The 26921-nt window shown below is 41.6% G+C and overlaps 1 protein-coding gene and 1 non-coding gene across 2 annotated transcripts in view; one reads left to right on the top strand and one right to left on the bottom strand.

Moving 5' to 3' along the window:
• Window positions 1–26921, bottom strand: part of LOC145415050 (glutamate [NMDA] receptor subunit 1-like) — a 529989-nt gene that overhangs the window by 322178 nt on the left and 180890 nt on the right. The window lies entirely within an intron of this gene.
• On the top strand, window positions 2963–3081 carry LOC145415207 (5S ribosomal RNA). Its single transcript, XR_013900023.1, has one exon. It is a non-coding gene; the product is annotated as a 5S ribosomal RNA (ribosomal RNA).

Here is a 26921-nt window from a genome sequence, read left to right as displayed (position 1 = left end):
AGTCCTGGTCCGAGGCCTCTTGTTTGTATTCTAAGTTAGTTGTTTTCCGGGGAGGGGCACTAACCCGCCACCAACCCACTTGTTGTCATGTAGGGAACACATGTTGGGTAGTTATAAGGTTACCACCCTGCACTGTAAATTATTTCCTGGTTTACAGGAAATCATTTGGCTTGCCACTCAGTGTTGAGCCACCCTAAAAACAAAGTACCCCAACACTAAGTGGGTGGATGATGGGCGCCCCCACAGAGGAAAATTAGATATAGATGTGTCTTATATGCCAGGCATGCAAGACGGAGGAATATGAGCAAATCATGAGAAAGTCCCTGGGTGTGCTAATGAAGCAGATGTGGAAGAAAGGGTAGTCTGGTATTGACTGGAGAGGGAATGGAATGAATGCAGGCAGCAATACAAAATTTGGGGGCAACACATTAATAAACCCTGTGGTAGAAAATACATTCATCCAGCCATCCATCATCGAATCCTATGTCACTCCATGAGGAGTGCAGGAACCCAGGGCTAGGCAAGTTGGTCCTGACATTTAAGATGAGTTAACCCAGCACAGTGCTGCAAAATACAAGGAACGCAACAGATGATAAATCTCAGATGTTGGACAAGAAACAGAACAGATGATAAATCTCTAATGCTGGACTAGATATTCACAAGAGATCTCTATGATGTACACATCACAAAATATAAGTGCCCCCTGAGAAACAATGGCCACCTGCTTTTTGAGATTAAAATGTTTGTGAGAGATATGGGAATGACAGAAATACAAACAAAAGCAAGACAGAATCATGGAAGAGGATGTTTGTCATCCTAAGACATTGTTTTGTAAACACTGATCAGAGAGGAACAGAAAAGACAGAGAATATCCATAAGAATTGTGAAATCTTGAAGAAAATACAGTACAAAACAGGGTATCATTAGACCTGTCCCAATATTTACTGCAAGGATGAAAAAGAAAGAATGACTTTGTTACAGAAGCTGGAAGGCACTTAAAACAAGGAACAAAGCATGAAACAACCTGTAAAGAACATACAGTCAAAGAGCTTGAAATAAGTATAGAGGCAAGAAATGAATGCATAAAGATACAAAAGGAGGAAAAAAATAAAATATGAGAAGAGTGCTGTGAGCCATGGATGGAATTAAAAATTTCATTTTCATTCACTCCATTTATAAGGAATCCAACGTGCTTGCATGCATTGGCCTCTGGAACCTACTGGCAGCTCTCCATGCTGTCTGGTTTCTAGCAGCCTCTCTATTCAGTCTCTTATCCCTCAGGTCACACTGTAAGACCTCATCCCAAGTCTATTCCAGTTTACCTATTGTAACTCTACCTTCAACCTTCATACAGTAAACCTCGATATACCAAACCCTCTTTTAATGAATTTCAGTTTTAACAATCACCTTGAGCTGGCCCAAAGTTATGTTCACTTAACAAATTTTGTTCAGTAAAATAATGAATGCACAGGAAACACCAACCAGTGTGGCATTAGTACACACACACAAACACACACACTCACTGGAAGAGGGGAAAGTGCCAAAAGAATGGAAGAGGGCAAATGTGGTACCAATTTACAAGGGAGGAAACAGGGAAGAACCCCTGAATTATAGACCAGTGTCTCTAACCAGCATGGTCGCAAAATTGTGTGAGAGAATCCTGAAAGACAGATGGATAGAATATCTGGAAGAGATGAATATTTTGGCCGAATGTCAGTTTGGATTCAGAAGTGGAAGGTCATGTGTTTCTAACTTGTTGAGCTTTTACTTAAGAGCGATTGATATGGTACAGGAGAGAGATGGTTGGGTGGATTGTGTGTACTTAGACTTAGAGAAGGCCTTTGACAAGGTACCTCATAAGAGACTAATGTGGAAACTAGAATATATAGGAGGACTAAATGGGAAACTTCTGGAATGGATGAGAGACTTTTTGAGAGACAGAAAAATGAGGACAGTAATAAAGGAAAAGATGTCTGGATGGAGGGAAGTAAAAAGTGGAGTCCCTCAAGGCTCAGTGTTGGCGCCAGTAATGTTCCTGATTTACGTAAATGATATGGTAGATGGAGTGAACAGTTATGCAAGTCTGTTTGCTGATGATGTAAAGATCTTGAGGAAGACAGAGGTTGAGGAGGATTGTAAAATACTGCAGGAGGATTTGGATAGGATACACAATTGGAGCCGGACGTGGGAAATGAAATTTAATGTAAAGAAATGTAAAATATTGGAAATGGGTAAAAGTACCAGGAGACCATCACTGAATTATTTTTGGGGTAATGAATTAATCACAAAAAGGAGAGAAGAGAAAGATTTGGGAGTGCTGGTCCAAGATAGTTTGTCACCAGAAAAGCACATTAACAAGATAGTTGGAGAGACTTATAAACTCTTGACTAACATAAGAGTAGCATTTCATTATATGGATGAAGAGATGATGAAAAAATTGATAGTGGCCATGATCCGCCCCAGGTTAGAATATGCAGTGGTAGTATGGTCCCCACACAAAAAGAAAGATATAAACAAGACTGAAAGAATACAAAGAACAGCAACCAAGATGGTCCCCAGTCTGACAGACCTGTCATACAGAGAGAGGCTGGAAAAACTGGATTTGCCTTCATTAGAGGAAAGGAGAAAGAGGGGAGACATGATTGCGGTGTTCAGGACCATGGTGGGAGTAGATAAAATTGACAAAGAAGATCTGTTTGTATGGGATAAGAGAGCAACAAGAGGACATGGAATGAAACTGAAAAAGTCAAGCTGCTTGAAGGATATCAAGATATATAGCTTTCCTTACAGAAGTATAGACTTATGGAATAGCTTGGACAAAGAGATCATCCAGTCTAGAAACTTAAACGAGTTTAAAGTTAAATTCAACTTATTGAGAAACAGCGACGGAAACCCACGAGCATAGTACATTCCGTGTACTGTATATCACAATTAGGTATATTAGGTAAATACTTAAATATTTGCCAACGGCCATGCCACGTTGAGTACACCGCTTCCCATTCGATCAGCGAAGTTAAGCAACGTTGGGTCTGGTTAGTACCTGGATGGGTGACCGCCTGGGAACACCAGATGCTGTTGGCATCCCTACATGTCAAGTGGGGTTGGTGGAGGATTAGTGCCCCTCCCTGTAAAACAATTAACTCTAAGCCCTTGGCCACCCCATTTGGGATACATGGCGTCTGGCAATGGATGGATGGACTTAAATATTTGGAACGACTTAGACAAAGAGGTGGTGCATGAGAAAAACATTCATGTGTGTAATGGTAGACTTGATAAATGTGGATATGGAGACAGGAGAACACGAGCATTGCTCAATTCCTGTATACTACAAATAGGTAAATAGGTAAATACACACACACAGGTCGTTGACAGAGACGGAGCTCTTCCTCGATCATGGGGAAATAATCGCTGAATCACTGACGAAAAGATGACCAGCCTATTTGTGATTATGTTAATGAGTGCGTGAGTGGTGGTCCCGTCGGACAGTAGTTAAAAAATTGCGGTTTTGGTCATAAAAACAACAAGATATAGTGAAAATAGAAAGTCTCCATATGGTTAATTCATGGCGGAAAGGGATGGTGCAATGTTTACAAGTGGCGAAAGAGAGTTCCAGGGCTTCTCTGAAGAGGACGTGGGAAATGGAAGTATTAAGTTGAACCAACCACAAACAGCAGATGTAAAGAAAACAGCAGAGAGGAATGTCCAGGAGATAAAAAAGGTATGGGCAATAATTAAAGAGTTACAGGAACGAATGATAGAGTATGAAAATGAGATCAAAAGTCTGCGAAATAAACTGGAAAAAATTTGTACAAGTAGTGATGAACAAGAAAGAGTAGTTACGGAATTAAAAGTGAGCAATGAATCTGCCTCTAATGAAATAAAACAGCTTAAGAGGGAGAATAGGAGATTGGAAGAAGAAAGAGACAGGATGAAAACCAAACTAGATGAGTATGAATCCAAATCAAGAATACATGATGAGCACATTAAAGAAATCAAGGAGCAACATAAGAGGTGGAAGAAAATTCAGGAAGAGGGAAATGTAAATTTGAAAGATATTGTAGAACGGAAACGCAAGGAAAAGGTGGAGAGAGAAGTGGTTAGGGTGCTGAGAAGTAGAGAATCTTTAGTTAGGGATGTAGCAGAGAAGAAAAAATGTGTAATAATTTCAGGAGTTAAAGAAAAACGTATGACAATAAAATAAGAAAGAGAAAGAGAAGAACTGAGTAAGGTTAAACAAATAATATCAGTAAGCATGGAGGAAAACAACGAAGCTCAAGAAGAGATTGAAGAAGTGTTTAGGTTAGGAAAGTACGAGGAAGGATGGGCAAGGCCACTGAAGGTAAAGTTCAAGTCTCAGGACACAGTAAATGAAATTATCAGTAGAACATAGAAATTATCAGACAAGGAAGGGTTAAAAAAATGTTTGGATAAGGAGAGATGCAAATGAGGAAGAAAGAGCTAAAATAAAGAAGTTAGTAAAGGAAGCAAAGGTAAAAAACGAGCAGAGAACGGAGGAAGAGAAGACAGTGTTTTATTAGAGAGTCATGGATCAGTAATTAAGGAAGTGGTACCAATGGAGAGAAGGAGAAAAGAGGGTATAAAAAACATCAAAAATAATTGGAAGGTTGCATACACTAATGTTGATGGCTTAATATCGGCAAGGCTAGAAATCAACGATTTTTTCAGGGTTAATGAACCTGATGTTATGTGCTTTGTAGAGACCAAATTAAGAGAAGATATTGATGTTCATATGGAAGATGGTAAATACAAACTGTGGAGAAGAGACAGAAAAGAAAAAACGGGAGGAGGACTGATGATAGCAGTGAAGAACAACATAAATGTAGATACTGTGGAAATGGGAGAAGGCAGGGCAGAAGCGATAAATATGAAATTAGAAACTGGAGAGAATAGCAAGAGAGATATGGCAGTAGTGTATGTTCCCCCTAAGACAGGAGCATGGAATGAAGATGAGTACCAGGAAATGTTGTCAGACATGGCATGTTATTTACAGAAAATGACTGAGAAAAGCAACAACATAATTTTAATGGGTGACTTCAATTGTAAAGAGGTGAACTGGGAGGAATGGGACTCAGGAGGCAGTGAAGATTCGTGGGCACTACATTATTAAATATAACAACGAACAATGTGATGACGCAATGGGTCAAAGAAGAGACACAGATCTGAGGTGAGGACACACCAGCAAGACTAGACTTACAGTTTACCTAAGAAGCCGACGTAGCAGAATCATTGGAATATCTGTGTCCTATTGGAAAAAGTCATCATGTGGTCACTGAGTTCCAGATGATAACAGGGATCGTGGAGCCAAGAGACGAGCTTTATAGGCAGGGAAGATACAACTTTGGGAAAGCAGACATTACAGGTTTGAGAAAATTTTTCGAAAATGCAGATCGGAGAATATTCAGAGAATCAAGGGAAATACAGAAATAGTGGGATATTTCTCTAGGCTTCTATAATTCAGGAGTGGAAAAATATGTGCCAAGAGTAAGGGGAAAAGAAAACAGGAAAAAGGAGTGGTTTAATAGAAGGTGCATGATAGCAAAAAAAAAGAGAGAGAGACAGCGTGGAATAATTGGAGAAAGAAAGGTAACAACAGAACAATGGAGGAATATAAAAGAACTAAAAATGAATACACAAGAATACGTAGAGAGGAAGAAAGGAATTTTGAAAAAGGTATAACAGACAAACATAAGGATGAACCCAAACTGTTTTACAGATTTCTCAATGGCAAACTGAAACAAAAGGAAGGAATCACCAAACTGAAAGTAGAAGGAGAGGTCTATAAAGATGCAGCAATGAAAGCAAAAATGATGAATAAATGTTTCCAATCAGTTTTCACAAATGAAAAGGAGTTTGTGGAAGGGGCAGGAGCAACTACAAATGTAGTGGTAAAAGATATAAAAGTGGAAGTACAGGAAGTGTATAAATTACTGGAAACTCAAGATGTAAGGAATGCCCCAGGACCTGATGGAATCTCTAATTGGGTACTGAAGGAATGCAGAGAACAACTGGCAGATAACATTCACAGTTTAATAATGTGTTCTCTGGAAGAGGGGAAAGTACCACAAGAATGGAAGAGGGCAAATGTGGTACCAGTTTATAAGAGAGGAAACGGGGAAGAACCCCTGAATTATAGACCAGTGTCCCTAACCAGCATGGTCGCAAAATTGTGCGAAAGAATTCTGAAAGATAGATGGATAAAACATCTGGAAGAGATGAATCTTTTGGCTGATAGTCAGTTTGGATTTAGAAGTGGAAGATCATGTGTTTCCAACTTGTTGAGTTTTTACTCAAGAGCGATTGACATGCTACAGAAAAGAGTTGGTTGGGTAGATTGTGTGTACAGGTATTTAGATTTGGAGAAAGCCTTCGACAAGGTACCTCATAAGAGACTAATGTGGAAACTAGAGCATATACTGTAGGAGGACTGAAGGGGAACCTCCTGGAATGGATGAGAGACTTTTTGAGAGACAGACAAATGTGGACAGCAAAAGAGGATAGAATGTCTGGATGGAGGAAAGTAACAAGTGCTGGCGCCAGTAATGTTCCTGAGTTATGTAAATCATATGGTAGATGGAGTGAACAGTTATGCAAGTCTGTCTGATGATGATGCAAAGATCTTGAGGAAGGGAGAGGTTGAGAAGGATTGTAAATTGCTGCAGAAGGATCTGGACAGGATACACGATAAGAGCCAGATGTGGGAAAAGAAATTTAATGCAAAGAAATGTAAAGTAACCCCTCTAATATCCGAACGCCCAATATCCAAACATCCCCACTAACCAGACATAATTGTCCCGGGATCCAGTATTCCCAAAATGGTCCAAAAACTGCAAAAAAAAAAAAAAAAAAAAATGGGGGGGAGGGGGGGAATTTTTCCCGCCCGTAATTTGAACTTGGCGCGCATGGCGCGGGACAGCTTTATTGTGGCGCGTCATTCCTCCGACGTCCGATAGAGCGCCGCTGCATCCTCCCCACTTTCCGCCTGTCTCTCGTCGCGAGTGCACGCTCGTCGTCATGGCTGCCCACGTGCTTGCTTTTGTGGTGGTTCCTTACCTGCTGCAGGCACTCCTGCTGCTCTAGGGCCTCCTATTAGTGTGTGTGATGATGGGCCTGCCACCTGAGAAGAGGAAGAGACTGGTGTTGACTCTGGAGAAGAAACGGGAGATATTGGAGAAAGTACATGCAGGGTGGTCTTCTTCCCGCATCCTCCGCGAGTTCAACCTGGCACGATCTACTTTGTTCGATATCAAGAGATCCCGAGACAAACTCATGCAGTACACGGCTGACTTCTCGTCGAGAAGCAAACGCAACGTGGAGAGGAAGGTGATGTTTACTCCCAAGTTTGCAGAAATCAACCGATCCACGTTGATTTGGTATCAACAGCAATGTGCTGCTGGTGTGATGGTACGTGGAACGGAGCTGAAGGCTGCTGGTGAGAAGCTCGCAAGGCTTCACGATGCCATAGACTTCAAGGCATCCGAGGGTTGGCTCTTCGCGTTCAAGTTACGGCATGGCCTTACCAACTGTAAAGCTCATGGCGAAGCTTTGGACGCTAACGAGGATGGAGTTGACGAGTTTAGGCACAAGGTGAAGGGCTTGATCAACAGGGAGGGCCTCACTCTCGGTCAAGTCTAAATTACTGACGAAACTGGTTTATTCTATCGCTCTTTGCCAACGAATACTTTAGCCGAGGAGACGGAGAAGCGAGTACCTGGCCACAAGCTCTCCATGCAACGGATATCTGCTTTGTGTTGTGCCAATGCTAACGGCATGCACCGGCTTAAGCCCGTTATTGTTGGCCGTGCAAAGCAGCCTCGGTGTCTTCGTGGGGTGATGGATGTCCTTCCTGTCGTCTGGTACCATTCTTTGAAGGCATGGTTTACAGCCCAGATCTTCAAAGACTGGTTCCACCGCCACTTCGTCAAGGAGGTCATCAATTACCAGACGAAGACACTGGGAATCCCGTGCAACCAGGTAAAGGCCCTCCTTCTCCTCGACCATGCACCTGCCCACCCGTGCAGGTGGCTGAGAATGGCCGGATTAGGTGCATGTTTCTGCCACCTAATACAACTGCTCTCATCCAACCAATGGACCAAGGAGTGATCGTGGCAACAAAGTGCCTATACAGTACCACCGGAAGTTCCTGAATGAGGTGATGGTTGTTCTCGAGGACAAGGACGAGCGCAGGGAGGGACAGAACACGCGGGGCCAGCGGACTTTGGAAAACCATCGCCGCTACAACATCAAGTCTGCGCTGTACAACTGGGCTAGTGCATGGAAGGAAGTCCCTGTCAAGACTCTAGAAAATGGTTGGTCTCGTCTGCTTCTCGGAATGGATGTGGAGTACGATTTTCTAGGGTTTGATGTGGATGACTTCCATGCACGGCTACGTACACATGGCGACGATGTTGATGTGGACGATGTGCGTGAGTGGTTGGATGACGACGAGGGCGATCCTGGGTATCAGACATTGTCTGATATCGAGATCGCACCTTCAGTTGCAGGTGTCAGTACCCAGCTTGAAGATTCCGACGAGGACAGCGGCGATGATGCGGACTCCTCTCAGCATGACACTACTCCAGCCATCTCCAAGCTGAGCGCACTCCGGGAACACCTAGAGTTCGTTCTCGACTACCTGGAATACCCGGACTGCGACAGGGAGATGGGGCCCTTGGGACTTGTGGAGGAAGTGCGTGCTTTCAGGCAGCACATCATCAATTGTCAGAATCGTCGGTCCTTGCGTCAATCAACCATTGACAGTTTCTTCAGGCCTGTGACCCCCGCTGTGCCCAGCCCTGGCTCCACTCCGTTGCCTCCCCAAGACAGACCCTCATGCTCCGAGCAACAGCCCAGCACATCAGCCATGGTGGAGTCACCGTTCGACGTGAGTTTGTGTCCGTCTTCAGAGTCGTCTGCAGTGGGTACATCATCACCACGACCCACCGACGCACCCCTAGGTCACCTGCCAGTGATACTCTAGGACTCTGACAGTGATTAAACAGGAAGAACTTCTCCACTAGACCACAAGGGAATTTACAGTGTTGTGCAGTGAAAAAAACAGTGAGTTGTGTTACGGATTTACAGTTTGAGTGAGAATATAATTTTGAAACAACATTTAACGTAAATAGACTCGTTTGTTTTTACTTTAGAAAATGGTTAGAAGAGTGGGAAAAGTTAAAATGCAGAGTGCAACACTTAGTAAATTACAATGGAGCATAAGTTAGACAGAGTACGCACTGTGAAGAGAACGGACTTCTGAGTGCGACTGACTAAGTTCAGTGCAAGACTTCATGAATAGTGTACTGCAAGTGCTTCAGGAAATCCTTCTTACTGTCAGAGTCCAAGAGGAGGCGGTTATTCATTGAGATGGCCATGGACTTGCTGTAAGTAGGCAGAATGTTTCATACTGTACTTTTTTCCATACTGTACTTACCTCAAACACCTCATTTCACTCTTTAATGTCCTTTATTGGTGTGAATAGGGCATTAAGAGCTATGCATGTGCAGTAGGAAGGTGTTTTTCTGAGTTAGGCTAGGTTAGGGTCCATAAGTACCAGTCCTGGAGCCAGGCACTTGTAAGTACCCAGAATGTTGAATATTGTATGAACCTACCTCAAAACCCTCATTTTATGCTTCTTTTGCATTTATTTCAGTCTTTTATGTGCCTTATTGGTGTGATCTGGGTCTTAAATAGGTGCTATGCATGTCCAGAGGGAGTTGTATAGGTGTTTCTCTGAGTTAGGGTCCATAAGTACAAGTCCATAAGCTGGGACCCAATATCCGGACAGGACCACTATCCAGACCTGCCTATGGCTCTATTACATCGGATATTGGAGAGATTACTGTATTGGAAATGGGTAAAAGTACCAAGAGGCCATCACTGAATTATTTGATGGGTAATGAACCAATCACAAAAGCGAGAGAAGAGAAAGATTTGGGAGTGCTGGTCCAGGACAGTTTGTCATCTGAAAAACACATTAGCAAGGCAGTTAGAGAGACGTATAAACTCCTGACTAATATAAGAGTAGCTTTTCATTATATGGATGAGGAGATGATGAAGAAATTGATAGTGGCCATTATTCGCCCGAGGTTAGAATATGCAGCAGTAAAGTGGTCCCCACACAAAGAGAAAGATATAAACAAGATTGAGAGAATACAAAGAACAGCAACCAAGACGGTCCCCAGTCTGACAGACCTGTCATACAGAGAGAGAGGCTGGAAAAGCTGGATTTGCCTTCCTTAGAAGAAAGAAAGGAGACATGATTGCAGTGTTCAGGACCATGGTGGGAGTAGATAAAATTAACAAAGAAGATCTGTTTTTATTGCATAAGAGAGTAACAAGAGGACACGGAATGAAACTGAAGAAACCAAGCTGCTTGAAGGATATCAAGAAATAGTTTTCCTTATAGATGTATAGACATGTGGAATAGCCTGGACAAAGAGATCGTCTAGTCTAAAAACTTAAACGAGTTTAAAGCTAAATTTGACTTATTGAGAAACAGAGATGGGACCCCACGAGCGTAGCTCATGTCCTGTATATCACAATTAGGTAAATACACACACACACACACACACACACACACACACACACACACACACAACTGAAGGAATTAGAGAGACAAGAGACGAACTATACAGGCATGGAAGATATATCTTTGGGCAAGCAAACTTTACAGAACTGAGAAAATTTTTTGAAGATGGGGATTGGGGAAAAATCTGGGAAACTGATACAGAAGATGTGAGATATCTTTCTAGAATTCTATAATACAGGTGTGGAAAAGTATGTGCCCAAAGTTAGTGCGAAGGAGAACTAGAGAAATGACTAGTTCAAGAAAATGTGTACGATAGCAAAAGAACAAATGGAGAAAGAGAAGTAAAAATAGATCAAAGGAAGAATATAAAAGAACCAGAAATGAATATACAAGATTACGTAAAGAAGAAAGAAACTTCAAAAAAAGTATAGTTGACAAATGTAAGCCCCCCTGGGGGTAGGGTTTTTTTTTCAAGAATACTCCCCCAGTATCCCTGCTTGTCGTAAAAGGCGACTAAAAAGGGTTAGCGGAGGGTTAGTGCCCCTCCCCGGAAAACAACTAACTAAAAAAACAAACAATAAGCCTCGGACAAGGACTGACCAAACGATGATGACCCAAGACCATACAAAGGACTTGGTAATGGGTACATGGAATGTAAGAGGAGCGAATGATGAGGTGAAAGAGAGAGAGATTGTCCAGGTGCTTGAGGGTGCGAAAGTGGATGTATGTGGAATAACTGAAACAAAATGGAGAGGAGAAAGTGTGAGAGAATGGGAGTATGGATGGGGTATATGTGCAGGAGTAGGTGAGAATGAGAGGGTGAAGGGAGGAGTATGTATACTTGTGAGTAAAAGATGGAAGAAAAGCATAAGACAGTATGGATCAGTTGGGTCAAGGATTGTGTGGGTAAAGTTGAAAGTTGGAATACAAATGTGGGCGATTGTGTGTGTGTATGGGCCAACGCAAGATCGTGCTAGAAGAGTGAGAGAAGAGTTCTGGACAAATGTAGAAGTGTGCATGGAAAAGTTTGGAAGGAATGACAGAGTGTTTTTGATCGGTGATATGAATGGTAAAGTTGGGAATGCGAAGGTGGATGGAATAGTTGGTGAGTGGGGTGTGCCTGCTGAGATAGATGAGAATGGGAGTGCGTTAGTGGACATTTGTGCTGGGAGGGGGTTGGTGGTAGCCAATACCCTCTTCAGGCATAAAATGATCCACAGGTATACATGGCGAGTGATGAGAAGGGTGGGTGGTGAACTGAATGAAAGGAAGGCAATGATTGATTATGTGTGTGTGGATGAAAGGATGCGAAGATGTGTAATGGATGCAAGAGTTTATAGAGGCTGGGGGAGTGGACTTTCTGACCACTACTTGGTGGTGGCCAGAATCAAGGTCCAATCAGAATGGAGAAATAGAAGAAGGGAAAGACGAGAGGAAGGAGTAGTTGCAAGGAGAGTGGAAAGGTTACAAGAGGATGAGAAAAAGATAGAGTATAAGAGAGAAGTGAAGGAACGATTGGGCAAATATGAATTAGAGCAGATGGGAGACGTGGAAGGTGTGTGTAGCATATTTACAGAAGAAATATGTGCAGCATGTGATGTGGTGTGTGGAAGGAAGAGAAGACGGAGGGGGGTGCAAGGAACAGCGTGGTGGACTGAAGAGGTGAAACAGGCTGTTGCACAAAAGAAGAAAGCATACAATGAATGGATGAGAAATAGGGACGTGGAAGAAGTTGAGAGGCGGAAGAGAGAGTTATATGTAGAAAGAAAGAGAGAGGTGAAAAGAGTAGTAAGAGAGAGTAAGAAGAGAGTGGATGAGGAATTTGGAAGGAATTTGAGTGTAAAGTGGAGGGACTGTAAGAAAATGTTCTGGAAAGAGGTGAAAAGAGTAAGACAGGGTGGAAGTGAAGTTAGCAGGGGAGTGAAAGATGAAAATGGTAGATTACTAGTGGAGAAGGGAGAAAAAGTGAGCAGATGGAGAGAACATTTTAAGGAATTGTTGAACGTAGAGGATGGAAGTAATGCGAGTATAAGTGGCTGGGGAATGGCTGGGAGAAGGAGGGAGATGAGAAGACAGGAAGAAATCAGTAGGATAGAAGTTGTGGAAGCAATGAAGAAAGTTAAATCGGGGAAAGCCCCAGGAATTGATGGAGTGTGTGGTGATGTGTGGTGAAATGCTGAAGCATGGGGGAGAGATAGTAGTAGTAGAATGGATGTGGAAGATGTGCAGATTAGCCTGGGAGGAAGGTAGAGTCCCAGAGGATTGGAAGTCAGGTATAATTATTCCCTTGTACAAAGGAAAAGGGGAAAAAGAAGTGTGTGGTAATCATAGGGGCATTTGTCTTCTTAGTATAATAGGAAAAGTGTATGGTAGGATACTTATTGACAGAGTTAGAGAAAGAACAGAGAAATTAGTTGCAGAAGAACAGGGAGGCTTTAGGAAGGGAAGAGGTTGTGTAGATCAGATATTCATTCTTAGATCTTTAGTGGAAAAGTTTCTAGAGAAGGGAAAGAAGTTGTATGCGGCTTTCATGGATTTGGAGAAAGCATATGACAGGGTGGATAGACAAGGATTGTGGAAAGTGTTAAGAATATATGGAGTAGATTGGAAGTAGTTGAATGCTGTGAAGAGTATGTACGATGGTGCGAAGGCTGCAGTGCGTGAGGATGGTGAACTAAGTGAATTTTTCTCCTTGAAAGTTGGGTTGAAACAGGGATGTGTCATGTCTCCATGGTTGTTCAATCTGTACATGGATGGGGTAATAAAAGAGGTACAAGGTACGGTAGTGGATGCTGAAGTGGCCCTGGTGAGAGAGGATAGTGTTTGGAAACTCCCTGTACTGTTGTTTGCAGATGATACTATGTTGTTGAGTGAAGACGAAGGGGAGCTGCAAGGCTTGGTGGATGAGTTTGGGAGATTGTGTAAGAAACGGAATCTGAAGGTGAATGTAGGGAAGAGTAAAGTGATGGTCTTTGAGAGAGGTGAAGTCAGTGAATGTACAGCGAGGTTGGATGGTGAGGAATAGGAAAATGTGAGTACGTTTAAGTACAGTACTTGGGTAGTGTGATGAGTAAGGATGGAGGTTTGGAGGGTGAAGTGTTTGAAAGGGTACAGCAGGGAAGAAAGGTTGCTGGTTCCTTGAAAGTAGTGATAAGAAACAGGGAAGTGAGCATGGAAGTGAAAAAGTTACTACATGACAGTATTGTGATACCAACTCTAACGTACGGAAGTGAAGCTTGGACATTGTTGGTAGGACACAAGTCAAGAGTGAGAGCAGTGGAAATGAGTTATTTAAGAGGAGCCTGTGGAGTCACATGGAGAGATAGGCTGACGAATGAGGATATAAAGGAACGTTGTGGTGTTGATGTGGATGTGAAAGGAAGCGTTATGAGGAACACACTGAGGTGGTTTGGCCATGTGGAGAGGATGGAGGGTGAAAGACTGACGAAGAGAGTGTATGTGAGTGAGGTGGAGGGGGAAAGAGGGAGGGGGAGGCCGAGGATGAGATGGAGGGATGGGGTGGAGAGGTATATGAGAGAGGGGGGTGTGAGTTGGGAGCAGGGCAGTGAAATGGCGGGGGACAGGGCGACTTGGAGGTGATTTGTTTGTGGCCACCCCAAACGGGATTGAGGCGTCTGGCAATAGATAGATAGACAAATGTAAGAAACAACCAAAATTGTTTTACAGGTTTGTTAATGGCAAACTGAAACAAAAGGAAGGAATCAGTAAGTTAAATGTGGAAGGAAATGTCTATAAAGATGCAGTTATGCAAGCTGAAATAATGAACAAATGCTTCCAGTCAGTCTTCAGCTGAGAAAGTGATTTTGTGGAGGAGGAGGGAGTGACTAGAAATATTGTTAAAAGATGTAATGGTTGAAGTGAAAGAAGTATACAAATTACTGGAAACTCAAGATATGAGGAAGGATGCAGGACCAGACGGGATCTCTAATTGGATACTAAAGGAATGCAGAGAACAAATGGAGGATAAGATTCATGGTTTAACTGTGTGTTCTCTGGAAGAAGGGAAAGTGCCTCAGGAATCGAGAGGGCCAATGTTGTACCAATTTATAAGGGAGGGAACAAGGAAGTACCCCTGAATTATAGGCCAGTGTCCCTGACCAGCACGGTTGCAAAACTGAGAGAGAATCCTGAAAGACAGATTGATAAAATATCTGGAAGAGGTAGACATTTTGGCAGAAAGTCAGTTTGGATTCATAAGTGGAAGGTCATGTGTTTCCAACCTGTTGAGCTTCTACTCAAGGGCGAAAGATGTGCTACAGGAAAGAGATAGTTGGGTGGATTGTGTGTATTTAGATTTGGAGAAAGCCTTTGACCAGGTACCCCACAAGCAACTAATGTGGATATTGGAACACATAGGATGACTGAAGGAGAACCTCTTGGTGTGGATGAGAGACTTATTGAGAGAGGCAAATGAGGACAGTAATAAAAGACAGAATGTCTCGATGGAGTAAAGTAACAAGTGGAGTTCCATAGGGCTCGATATTAGCGCCTGTAATGTTCCTGATTTATGTAAATGATATGGCAGATGGAGTGAACAGTTATGCAAGTCTGTTTGCTAATGATGCGAAGATCATCAGGAGAGTAGATGTTGAAGAAGACTGTAAAATGCTACAGGAGGACCTGGATAGGATTCATGACTGGAGCCAGATGTGGGAAATGAAATTCAACAAAAAAATAAAACAAAATATTGGAAATGAGTAAAAGTACCAAGAGACCATCACTGAATTATTTCATGGTTAATGAACCAATCACAAAAGCAAGAAAAGAAAAGGACTTGGGAGTGCTCGTCCAGGATAATCTGTCATCTGAAAAACACATTAACAAGACAGTTAGGGAGACGTATGATCTCTTGACTAACATAAACATAGCATTTCATTACATGGATGAGATGATGAAAAAATTGACTGTGGCCATGATCCACCCCAGCTTGGAATATGTTGCATATTGTGGTCCCCACATAAAAGGAAAGATATTAACAAGATCGAAAATATGGACAACAGCAGCCAAGATGGTCCCCAGCCTGGCAGATCTGTCATACAGGGAAAGGCGGAAAAACTAGACCTACCTTCCTTAGAAGAAAGGAGAGAGAGGGCCAACATGACTGCAGTGTTCAGGGCCAAGATGGGAGTAGAAAAAACTGACAGAGAAGATCTGTTTGTATGGGATGGGAGAGTACCAAGAGGACATGGAATGAAACTAAAAAAAACAAGTTGCTGGAAGGATATCAAGAGTATAGTTTTCCATATATGCATAGACATGTGGAATAGCCTGGACAAAGAGATCGTCCAGTCTCAAAACTTAAATGAGTTCAAAGTAAAATTCAACTTACTGAGGCACAAACGGGACCCCACGAGGGTAGCTCATTTCCTGTATACACTATTACAACTAGGTAATACACATACATGCGTGCATGCACTCCTCTGCATCCCGCAGAATGCTGCATCAGTCTCTGGGTGACCAGCATCATGAGAGGAGCCATAAATAGAGCATTTATTGAGAAAAAGAGCCATTTAGACCTAGCTGTATTTTATTGTTTATGACTGTACGGCCGAATGACACTGTATTTAACGATCTTTGTTTGGCAAAAGCTATGACGCCTGGGAAATTGCCAAACAACATGGTGTTCGGCTTTATAAAACTATCAGCTTAATCGTCAAGGGTCTGGTACTAATTAGTTCATTATATTAGGGTTGTACTGTACCTCTCACCCTTCACATGACACAGTCAACCTTAATTCTCTTCACACCCCCAAACGATCTTGATCTACCCCTTCTCACCAAATCACTAATAAATTTGAGCCATCCTCTCAATTCTTCATTCACAATCCTAATCCCCAGGCCTGTCAGTCAAGGCCACACTACACATCCACTTGATTATTCTCACCTCTGCACATTTAAGCTTACGAATATCCTCTTCCTTCACTGCCCATGTCTTACTGTCATACAGCATTACATTCCTGATACCTGCTGCATACAGGCTCCATATCACAGACAGGAAGCTTTCTCAGTGTCAGGTGAGGTAAAAACTCCCTAAACTTCCTCCACCCACTCCTTACCCTTGCCATCAAGCTAGCTCCAGCCCCACCCTCGGCACATGTCTCTCAAATACAGTAGCAAAATCCTCCATAAATTCAAAAGATTCTCATGTAAGGTTAATACTTTCCTGTCTCTCTCCTTCTGTATGCTCTCCTTTACATACTACACAAAAAAGAAAATCAGCATTATTTTACAGCCACCTCTATTACCACAATTTTTTTTAAACAAATGATGAAAAGATAAAGGAAACACACACACACAAAAAAAATCCATACACCAGACTGCAGGTGTCCTCAGTTCATTATGGGGAAAAAACAAAAAATCTGTAACTGTTGCTCTTGAACTGATGCAAGTTGTGGTCTGGAGGGAAACCAATCTGGGGATGTGAGTTCCAAAGGGAATTGGTAGGGGAATAAAAGAATTCTGACTGGCATAGGTTCTGCAGTATGGCAGTGTGACAGTCAAGTTATGTGCACTAACAAATAAACAAGCAGAATCAGGGAAGGTGTGAAGAGGTGGCACAATGGATGAAGCTCCATCTAAGCAATTATGATTACAGTATCTATAAAATGATGCTAGCGAGGCAACATTTCTTACTTGAAGGGGAGGCTGTTCATTTGTATTTTTTTTTATTTTTTTTTTTAATGTGTGGAAGAAGGAACCAAAGGCTGAGCCCACAAAACAATTCTTTCCAAGAAAAAAACAAAAACAATACAAAACAGAGCCAAATTCAAGATCTGTTCACTTCAAAATGCATGGACACACTGAGTTTGAAAGACTGGAGATCATAGGTAGTAGAATATACAGACAGAGGGAGACAGTTCCAGAGCTGACCTGTTGCATAAATGAAGGACTGAGGGTAACGGTTAACTCTTGCATTAGAGAGTTGGTCAGAAAAGCGATGAGAGTTCGTTGCTAGATGGGTGCTACGTAGAGGTCGAGGGATGCAAGCAGACAGTTCAGAGGAGCAGTGACCATTGAAGTAGTGATAGAAAAGAGATAAACAGGCAACAGTGCGGCGAAGGGACAGAGGTTGAAGGGAGCCAGTAAGAGGAGGAGAGTTGATGAGATGAAATCTCTTTGACTCCATCCTACTAAGAACAGCTGTAAGTGGGGAGCCTCCCACACGAGAATTGTACTCTAAACAGGGGTGAGTAAAACCCGTGTATAAAGTCAACAACTGTGCAGGGGTAAAGAAGGCACAGAGTCAGTTTAGCACACCGAATCTCTTGGAAGCAGATTTTAGACAAGATGCAATATGATCTTTCAAGGATAAGTCACAAGTGAATGAAACCTCAAGCATGTTCAAGGATAATGCAGGATTGAGCTGGATATTAATAAACATTAGTGGGTACTCCTGAGGAAGATTTTGATGGGTTGGTAAGTGTAAAAACTGAGTCTCTGATGCACTAAAAATAACAAGATTATTTTTACTCCAGTCAGAGATATGAGTCAAGTCAGACATTAGGTGTGCCAGAGCCTCATGACTTGTTTGTGGAAGTAACTGCTGAGATGGATGTAGCTGACACCAAATGGAAAGGTGAAGGGTGGAATCATCAGCGTACGAGTGGACAGGGTTAGAAGTACAGCTTAGAAGATCATTCATGAGTAAAAGAAAGAGAGTTGGTGATAGGACAGAGCCCTGAGGAACACCACTGTTGATAGATCTAGGAGAAGAACAATGGTCGTCTACAACAGCAGATACAGAACAACCAGAAAGGAAGCAATAGATGAAGGCACAGACAGAAGGTTAGAAATCGTAGGAGGGCAGTCTGGAAATTAAAGATTTATGCCAGACTCAATCAAATGCCTCTGAGATGTCAAGTGAAATGGCAAAGCTTTTGCCAAAGTCCCAAAAGGAAGATGACCAGGAGTCTGAAAGGTAGGTGAGATGATCACCAGTGGAGCGTTCCTGATGAAACCCATACTGACGATCAGAAAGAAGGCTGTGATAGGAAAGATGTTTTAAAATTTTTCTGGTAAGAATGGACTTGAAAACTTTTGAGATACAGGATGTTAAAGCAATTGGACGATAGTTAGAGGGTTGGGAATGGCTGATTGAGAGCAAACTTCCAGCAAGAAGGAAAGGTACAAGTTGATAGACAATGGCAAAAGAGTTTACCTATGCAGGGTGTAAGCACAGTTCTTGAGGACAACAAGAGGGACTCCATCAGGCCCATATGCCTTGTTAGTACTGAGGCCAGTGATGGCAGAAAATACATCAGCAGAAGAAATTTTAATGTCAGCCATGAGGAAGTCAGAGGGGGGAAGCGATGGAGGAACAGCACCGGAATCGTCTAAGGTGGAACTGGAGGAGAAAGTCTGAGCGAAGAGATCTACTTTATCAGTAGAAGAAATAGCTACAGAGCCATCAGAATAGAAAAGAGGAAGGAAGGATGATGAGGTAAAGTTGTTAGGAAGGTTTCTGGCAAGGTACCAGAAAGAATGGGAAGAATTCGAGTTGGAGAGTTGAAAGCATTTAGTCTTCTTTCTTCTTCTTTTGCCAGAAGCCATAATCCAGTAAGGGGTGGCCATTTGACTCTGAGTTATTTGTTTTATGGGGAGTGGCACTAACCCTCCACCAACCCACTTGTTGACACGTAAGGAGCACATATGGTTTGGTTATATAGTTACCACCCGGCGTTGTAAATGGTTTCTTGGCTTACAGGAAACCATTTGGCTTGTCACTCAATGTAAAGCCACCCGTAAAGGAAAGAAAAGCAATAAGAAGTGACAGGAAAGATGGGAGAAATAGGATGAGAGGAGGGCAGGCACAGAAAAAGAATGATAAAGGCTAAGGAAGAAGTAGGCAGCACTACATCAAGTGAGTGGATGATGGTCGCCACCACCTACCACAAGGCATTTAGTACAGATGAAATTATTTTTTGCAGAGCAAAAAACAGACTTAGTACAATTCCGGGCAGAAACATATAAAAGATGTGATTCAAGGGTGGGTTGGTTCTGGTACCATTTACAGGCCCTCTCCTTGTTGCGGACAGCATTAGAACAAGCGTGATTAAACCAAGGCTTTCATGCATTAGTCAAAGGATGTGAGACAGGAATGTATGCTTCCATGCCCAAGAGAATAACCTCTGTAATACGCAAGGCACACTCAGATGGCTCCCGGCCATGGAAGCAATAATCATTCCAGGAAAAATCAAAGAAGTACTGCCTGAGGGCCTCCCAATCCGCAGCTCCAAAATGCCACAGACGACATTTCTTTGGAGGGTCCACAGGCCGCACAGGTGCGACAGAACAGGTTAAGGTAATGAGGTTATGATCGGAGAAGCCCAGCGGAGAGAAAAGATTAATGGTGTAAGCAGAAGGATTAGTTGTACGGAAGAGGTCAAATATGTTGGAGCTCTCTCCAAGGTGGTCAGGGATACAGGTAGGGTGCTATACAAGCTGCTCTAGGTCATTAAGGATAGAAAAGATAAAGGCTTGTTCACCAGGTGGATCAAGGAAAGGAGAGGAGAGCCAAAGGTAGTGATGAACATTGAAATCTCCTAGAACGGAGATTTCAGAGAAGGCAGAGAAAGGAGAAATGGATGGAATGTGTTCCATCGTAGAAGTATGATAGTCAAAGAATTTTTGATAGTCAGTAGAATTAGGAGATATGTAAACAGCGCAGATCTATTTAGTCAGAGAATGACAGGACAGCTGAAGCAAGGGAGTAGAGAATTCAGGAGAATCAAGTTCAGGAAGATGAGAGCAAGATAGGTCATTGCATACATATACATAACAGCCACTTTTGGCTTTGAAATGTGTGAAGTAGGAGGATACAGAAAAGGGTTTGCTGTCAATTGCCTCAGCCAGCTGAGTCTCAGTAAGGAAGAGAAGGTGAGGTTTAGAGGAGGAGAGGTGGTGTTCAACAGGAAGTTAGAGGAAAGGCCGTGAATGACAGTGGTTCCAGGCAGCTCATAGTGTCAGCACAGGGAGAGGGGCGGATGGTGGGACCATTTATGGTCCCCCCCCCCCAAGGACTCTGAGGCATGGCCTAGGTGTGCCATTTTTCTTTTTTTCTTTTTTCTTTTTTTGAAAAGGAAGTGTAGTGTGTACTGTTCTGGGTTATTACCCCTATCAGGTTTCTGAGCAGGGCAGATTATGTCTCTGCTAGAGTCAGCCACTTTTGCGCTGACCCAGATCTTCGCGCCATGATATTTTTCTTTGATCGTTCTGTGTAAAATACACTTTTCGTGAATGTTGGTTTTTGTGTCATTTTAAAGCTGAATAGTTGTACTTTACTGTTGTATGTTCAAAAAGGGAAAACAAAGAAAACAAAAAGTCAAAATGACCAGTTGAAGTTAGACGAAAATCATAAATTTCATCCTTTTTATTTGGCCAAAAAAATAAATAAAAATAAAAATAAAGACACCTAAATCTGGTTTAAGCCACGCAAAACTACAATAAAATACCTTTACAATGCTATATAGGTTATGGTTATTTCTGCATTTTATTGTGAGGTAAAGCAAAAGGAAGAAGAAGCACAATTTTTGTATGATTTTTGGCCACATAATGTATTCGCTTCATGATTCTTTTCTTTAATCAGTCAGTGTAAATACACTTTTTACAATAGGATGCTGGGTGTGGTGTTATTTTAAAGGTGAATAATTGTACTTTATTGTAGTATGTTTAAAAATGGAAAACAAAGAAAATAAAATATCAAAGTGACGAGTTGAAATTATGCAAAACCAAAAATTTTGTACCTTGTTGCAGAAAAATATTTGCCAAGAATAGAGTAACAGAGACAAAGCCATGAGTCAAACCAGCTGTGCACTACCCACCTCACTTAGAGCAACCATTCTGTGACGTCATGCTCGAGTCTCTTTGTTGTGATGCGTAAACATAATTTATGGTGAATATTTTACAAAAGTAACTTAACATGACACATAAAAGCATCATTGGAATTTCTGAGGATGACTTTGAAATGACGTGAAAACACGTCAATGCAATCTAAAAGGGTTAATATTTTTACAACTTTGCTTTGAATTTTGTCCAGTTGTTTTTGTACAACATTTCCAAGCCCACTCCACAAGGGTGGGCAATATTTGAGATGAGAGCACATAACTCTAGTAAATTACAGGCAACTGCTTGACTGTAAAGAAGTTACAGAGTCTGTACAAGAATCCAAGCTTCTTTAAGGAGGATTTAGCAAGAGGTTTAACATGAGAGGTCTCAACTGAGGGCACTGTTAGGCAAAACACCAAGAATTTCAATACAGTACTTTTAGAGAGAAATATTGGTTGCACTGAAGATAATATAGTACTGTATTTCAATCAGCCAATATCTATCTATTAGTAAACTTGATATTTTTAGTTTTCAATGCATTAAATGAGATAATGTTATTCTGTCCCCATTCAGTGATCTTAGTTAAGTCTTGATTTTTGGGCACTAACGAGATGAGCTGTGAGTTAAAGATATCAAACTTTGTGAATGTGTGGTTCAGTGTAAAGGAACTGTGAAGCATTAAGTTACCTGCATTTGAGAGATTGAGATTATGAGTGACAGACAGGCAATCATTAATATTCATGAGGAACAGGGCCATGTCCAGGACAAATCCTAGTGGCATAATGGCATTAACCCCTTAAGCGCGGGCATGTTTTTGTGCTCCTTGCGCGTCCCGCGAGGATATTCGCGCTTCAACTGACTTTTTAAAAATATTTGCCAAAAATCAGTTATTAGTCCTCGAATATTATAGTTATATGTGCATATGGCACATACCTTCAGCTTTCTCCTGGGATGTTTGTTGAGCCTTCGTCGAGTACCATACGATTTGTGGAGACTTCTGAAGTTGGGTAACGAATTCTCCACTTTACACTTCCCGACACTCCGTAATATGATTATCACAGCCTGATATTATCACTAGAAACACTATTCTATGATTTTTAAGAAGTTTGGAATCCATACACACACACACACAAACAAAAAACACTCTGAAAGCAATGAAAATTACGAGTGCATACAAGCTTCCCACTTGAGCTCGTTCTCCACTGGTATTCTGTCATTTATTATTCATAAACACACTCACATTTTATATTCCTATTACTTTATTACACTTATATATATATATATATATATATATATATATATATATATATATATATATATATATATATATATATATATATATATATACATATATATATATATATATATATATATATATATATATATATATATATATATATATATATATATACAGTATTTATCCATAAGTTTCCTTCAGTAACAGTAGTTTATTTTCACTCCAGGCATTAACTTTCTTGTTCAGTAAACTAGCGTAGAGAGAAAAGCTTTGACTGCCATTACTCCAAGTATTTGTACTCATATTCTTATACAGGGTGTCCCGGGAGGTAAGTCAAAAACTTTGAGAAATGACAGATGAGGGAATTTTAAGCAAAAAATGTTATATGAACATGTGTCCAAATCTCAACAGTTACGGAGCCACAATTACTGATGATCTTATTGGCGAAAATGGTCTCCTTCATATAATTCACCCATAAGGTCATCAGTAACTGTAGCTCCATAACGGTTGAGATTTGGACACATGTTCATATAATATTTTTTCCTTGGAATTCGCTCCTCTATCATTTCCCAAAGTTTTTGACTTACCTCCCGGGACACCCTGTATTAGTAATTATTTACATTTCTATTTTATTTACATTATGTTATACACTGTCCATCCATCCATCCATCCATTGCCAGACGCCATGTATCCCAAACGGGGTGGCCAAGGGCTTAGAGTTAATTGTTTTACAGGGAGGGGCACTAATCCTCCACCAACCCCACTTGACACATAGGGATGACAACAGCATCTGGTGTTCCCAGGCGGTCACCCATCCAAGTACTAACCAGACCCAACGTTGCTGTCACTTCCAGTAAATAAGGGCTCCTTTCCCTTGGAGCCAGGATGAACTTGGGACACTGAAGCACTCGTAGTATATCACCATTTCCTCCACTGGCTCATCACACGATTCACCAGAAAGTTTGTAGTCACTGTCCATAATTATCATGGATAAATTAGCCAGTTCGCACTCCACAGCAGAGTCATTTAGTCCTTTACCCCTTCCCACATGAGGTTTAGTAGGGGTAGAGGTCACAGGGCCCTCTAGAAGCAGCGGAAATGGAGGGGCGTGAGTGCTACATACTTTCATCTCAAGAAACAACACTGAACTAAATGACGAGGCGGATATGGGGCTGCCAAGGGTTGACAACGTCAGCGAGGTGACAGCTGCTAATTTATATGCTGTAAAATGATGGACAGGAAATTAGGTAGTTCCAGGTGAATGTAAATATCACTTAGGCTTCTCCCTTCCTTTCTTATATATATTTTTATTACGGGAATAGATTTTACGGCATATATCAAGGGGAAATTACCAGGGAAAATTAGCGAACAAGTGCACGTGGGGTGTTGCCAGGTGATAATTAGCCAAATCCAGGTGTATGGCACTATCAGTTACCTTATTTTTTGGGGGTATACTGTATATTATTTTGTATAAGAATAGGGCGTAGGGCTTATTTCAATGGATGAAATCAGTGGAAAATTCAGGGGAAGATTTGCTTAGCGCAGAGAGGCCGGGCAGGCGAGAGGAGAGGGTAATGGAGGGGAGGTAGGGAGGGGAGTCAAGAATGGGGATAAATAGCTAAATTGTCAACAATGGATGGGAGTACTGATGACATTAGCAGTGCTGAGTTTTGTTGGACACTGGCAGTACTGATAGATGATACAAGCCACCACTTGAAAGCCCGGGAGAATTCAAAATAACACAGAATCGCAAAAGTGACACCCCACAGTATGATCCATTGCGCCTGAGCGTCATGAAAGTGACGCCCAGCGGCTAAGGGGTTAACTAAGTGTAAATTGGAATATAGATCATCTACCTTTACTCTTATCTTTCTGTTGCACTGACTTATAACAAACACAGCACAAGATGGAATTATTTGCCATACCCCTGTGGCAAACTTCACATGGCCAATTGGCCATACTCCTTCGGTTATGACAATAAGACTACCTTGCCTAGACATCATTACTTTTATTTTACCTAAGTTTATTCGCACCCATGTATCCATACTATCCAAATCCATCTCTCCACATTTCAAATCTTTCTGTTGCTACACTTTCATTCTCCAGAATCAATATCAAAATATTAACATACAACACGTCCCATGGGAGTCCAATTTTGAAGCCACAAGACAGAGCTTCAGGCATCATAATAAACAATATAGGGTTTAAAACTGATCCCCGATGCACACCAACATTCACTGAAAATTTACCACTCAAACCTCTCTTCACTCCCACCTGGATACTAGCACCCTCATACATTGCCGTAACCTCTCTAACTAACCATTCCTAAGTCCCAAATGTTCTCTCTGCCCATTTCACCACCACCCTGGGCACTCTATCAAAAGTTTTCTCCAAATCAACAAAAACAAAGCATAGCTCCCACTTCCTTTTAATAGATTTTTCCTGAAGCTGTTGGACAATGATGCATCAGTGGTTTGGCATAAAATGATAGGGGAAAAAAAAAAAAACCTAAGTACCGTACAATAACACCTCACTAAAACGGACTTCAATGGACTGGAAACTGCTTTTATCGGAGTCCAGGAGCCAAGGGGACTAAACTCTTATATACTGGGAATACAGTAAAACCTCACTATAACGGATTAACTAGGGCCCAAGCCATTTTGAAAAAAGTGAAATTCCAATAAGCCATTTAGAAACAAGCAAAATTCCAATGGAAGCGACATCCAGACTTCCCCCTGTTAACCCAGACTTTCTCCAATATATCAGACATTAGTCTGGATCACAGCAACAGTTTTTAAACTGTTTTCACTACCATTCCAGTACAGTACTGTATTACAAATTCACTACAATAATCAAATAGTATAACATATTTAATAATAATGTACTGTACACTGATAAACATGTCTTATTTACCTTATTGTGGTGAACACAGCTGAAGTGGTCAGGCAGTCTGTACTGCTTCTGGCTTTATCATACTTTTTCCAATACAGTACAGTATAAAAGAATTTAGTCCAGTAGCTCCTCAACTCCAATAAAAGCGAATTCTGGTTTACTGACGTCCATTATATCAAGGTTTTACTGTACTCTGATAAAGCCTGAAGCGGTCCGGACTGTCTGACCTCAGTCTGGAGTAACCGTATTGTCCACGCGGTTTGAGTGTTTGTGCATTGGTTGGTGGCTTGCTGGCAGCGTCACTACTGACCCTTCGTGCTACACCTCAATCTGGCCCACATCATTTCCCCATAAGTCCCTGATATACTGCTCAAGGGTGATGAGTGATAGACAAAGTGATCATCTTCAGTTTGTAAGATTGTAAATAATAAGGTGTATAAAATGTACAGTACAGTATTTGAAAAGGGCTTAGAATTAAGTTGTAACAATAAAGTAATTTCAAAATCCTAAAAAATTTAAAAAGTGGTCTACATTAACCCTATCAGGTTTCTGGGCTGGGCACATTATATCTGTGCAACAGTCTGCCACTCTCACGCTGACCCACATTTTCGGGGCCCATTATTTTCCTTTGATCCCTCTGTGTAAAAACACTTTTCAAGATAGAAAAATGGTTGGGGTGTCATTTTTAACTGAATAGTTGTACTTTATCGTAGAATGTTCAAAAAAGGAGAACAAAAAAAAATAAATTGTCAAAATGACGAGAAAACCAAAAATTTTATACCTTACCACAGAAAAATATTTGGCAAAAAAAAAAAGGAATAAAGATATCTAAGTCTGATTTAAACCATGCAAAACTACAATAAATTACTTTTACAATGATCTATCTATCTATCTATCTATTGCCAGACGACTCAATCCCATTCAGGGTGGCCACAAACAAACTGCCTCCACGTCTCCCTGTCCCCCGCCATTTCACTGTCCTGCTCCCAACTCACACCCCCCTCTCTCATATACCTCTCCACCCCATCCCTCCATCTCATTCTGAGCCTCCCCCTCCCTCTCCCCCACCTCCACTTCACTCAGATACACTCTCTTCGTCAGTCTTTCACCCTCCATCCTCTCCACAAGGCCAACCACCTCAGTGTATTCCTTCTAATGCTTCCTATCACATGCACATGATATATAGATTATTGTGATTTTTGCATTTTATTGTGCGGTAAAACGAAAGGAAATCTATTTATCTATCTATTGCCAGATGTCTTAATCCTGTACAGGGTGGCCACAAACAAATCGCCTCCACGTTGTCCTGTCCCTGGCCATTTCACTGCCCTCTCTCATATACCTCTCCATTCCATCCCTCCATCTCATCCTCAGCCTTCTCCTCCCTCTCCCCCCCCCC

Source organism: Coenobita brevimanus, chromosome 101 (assembly GCF_032717465.1).
Source record: "Coenobita brevimanus isolate Jiangsu-jjx chromosome 101, ASM3271746v2, whole genome shotgun sequence".
In the NCBI taxonomy this organism is placed as follows: domain Eukaryota; kingdom Metazoa; phylum Arthropoda; class Malacostraca; order Decapoda; family Coenobitidae; genus Coenobita; species Coenobita brevimanus.
Note: the sequence above shows the minus strand (reverse complement) of the source record. Positions and strands in the feature narration are given on the sequence as shown.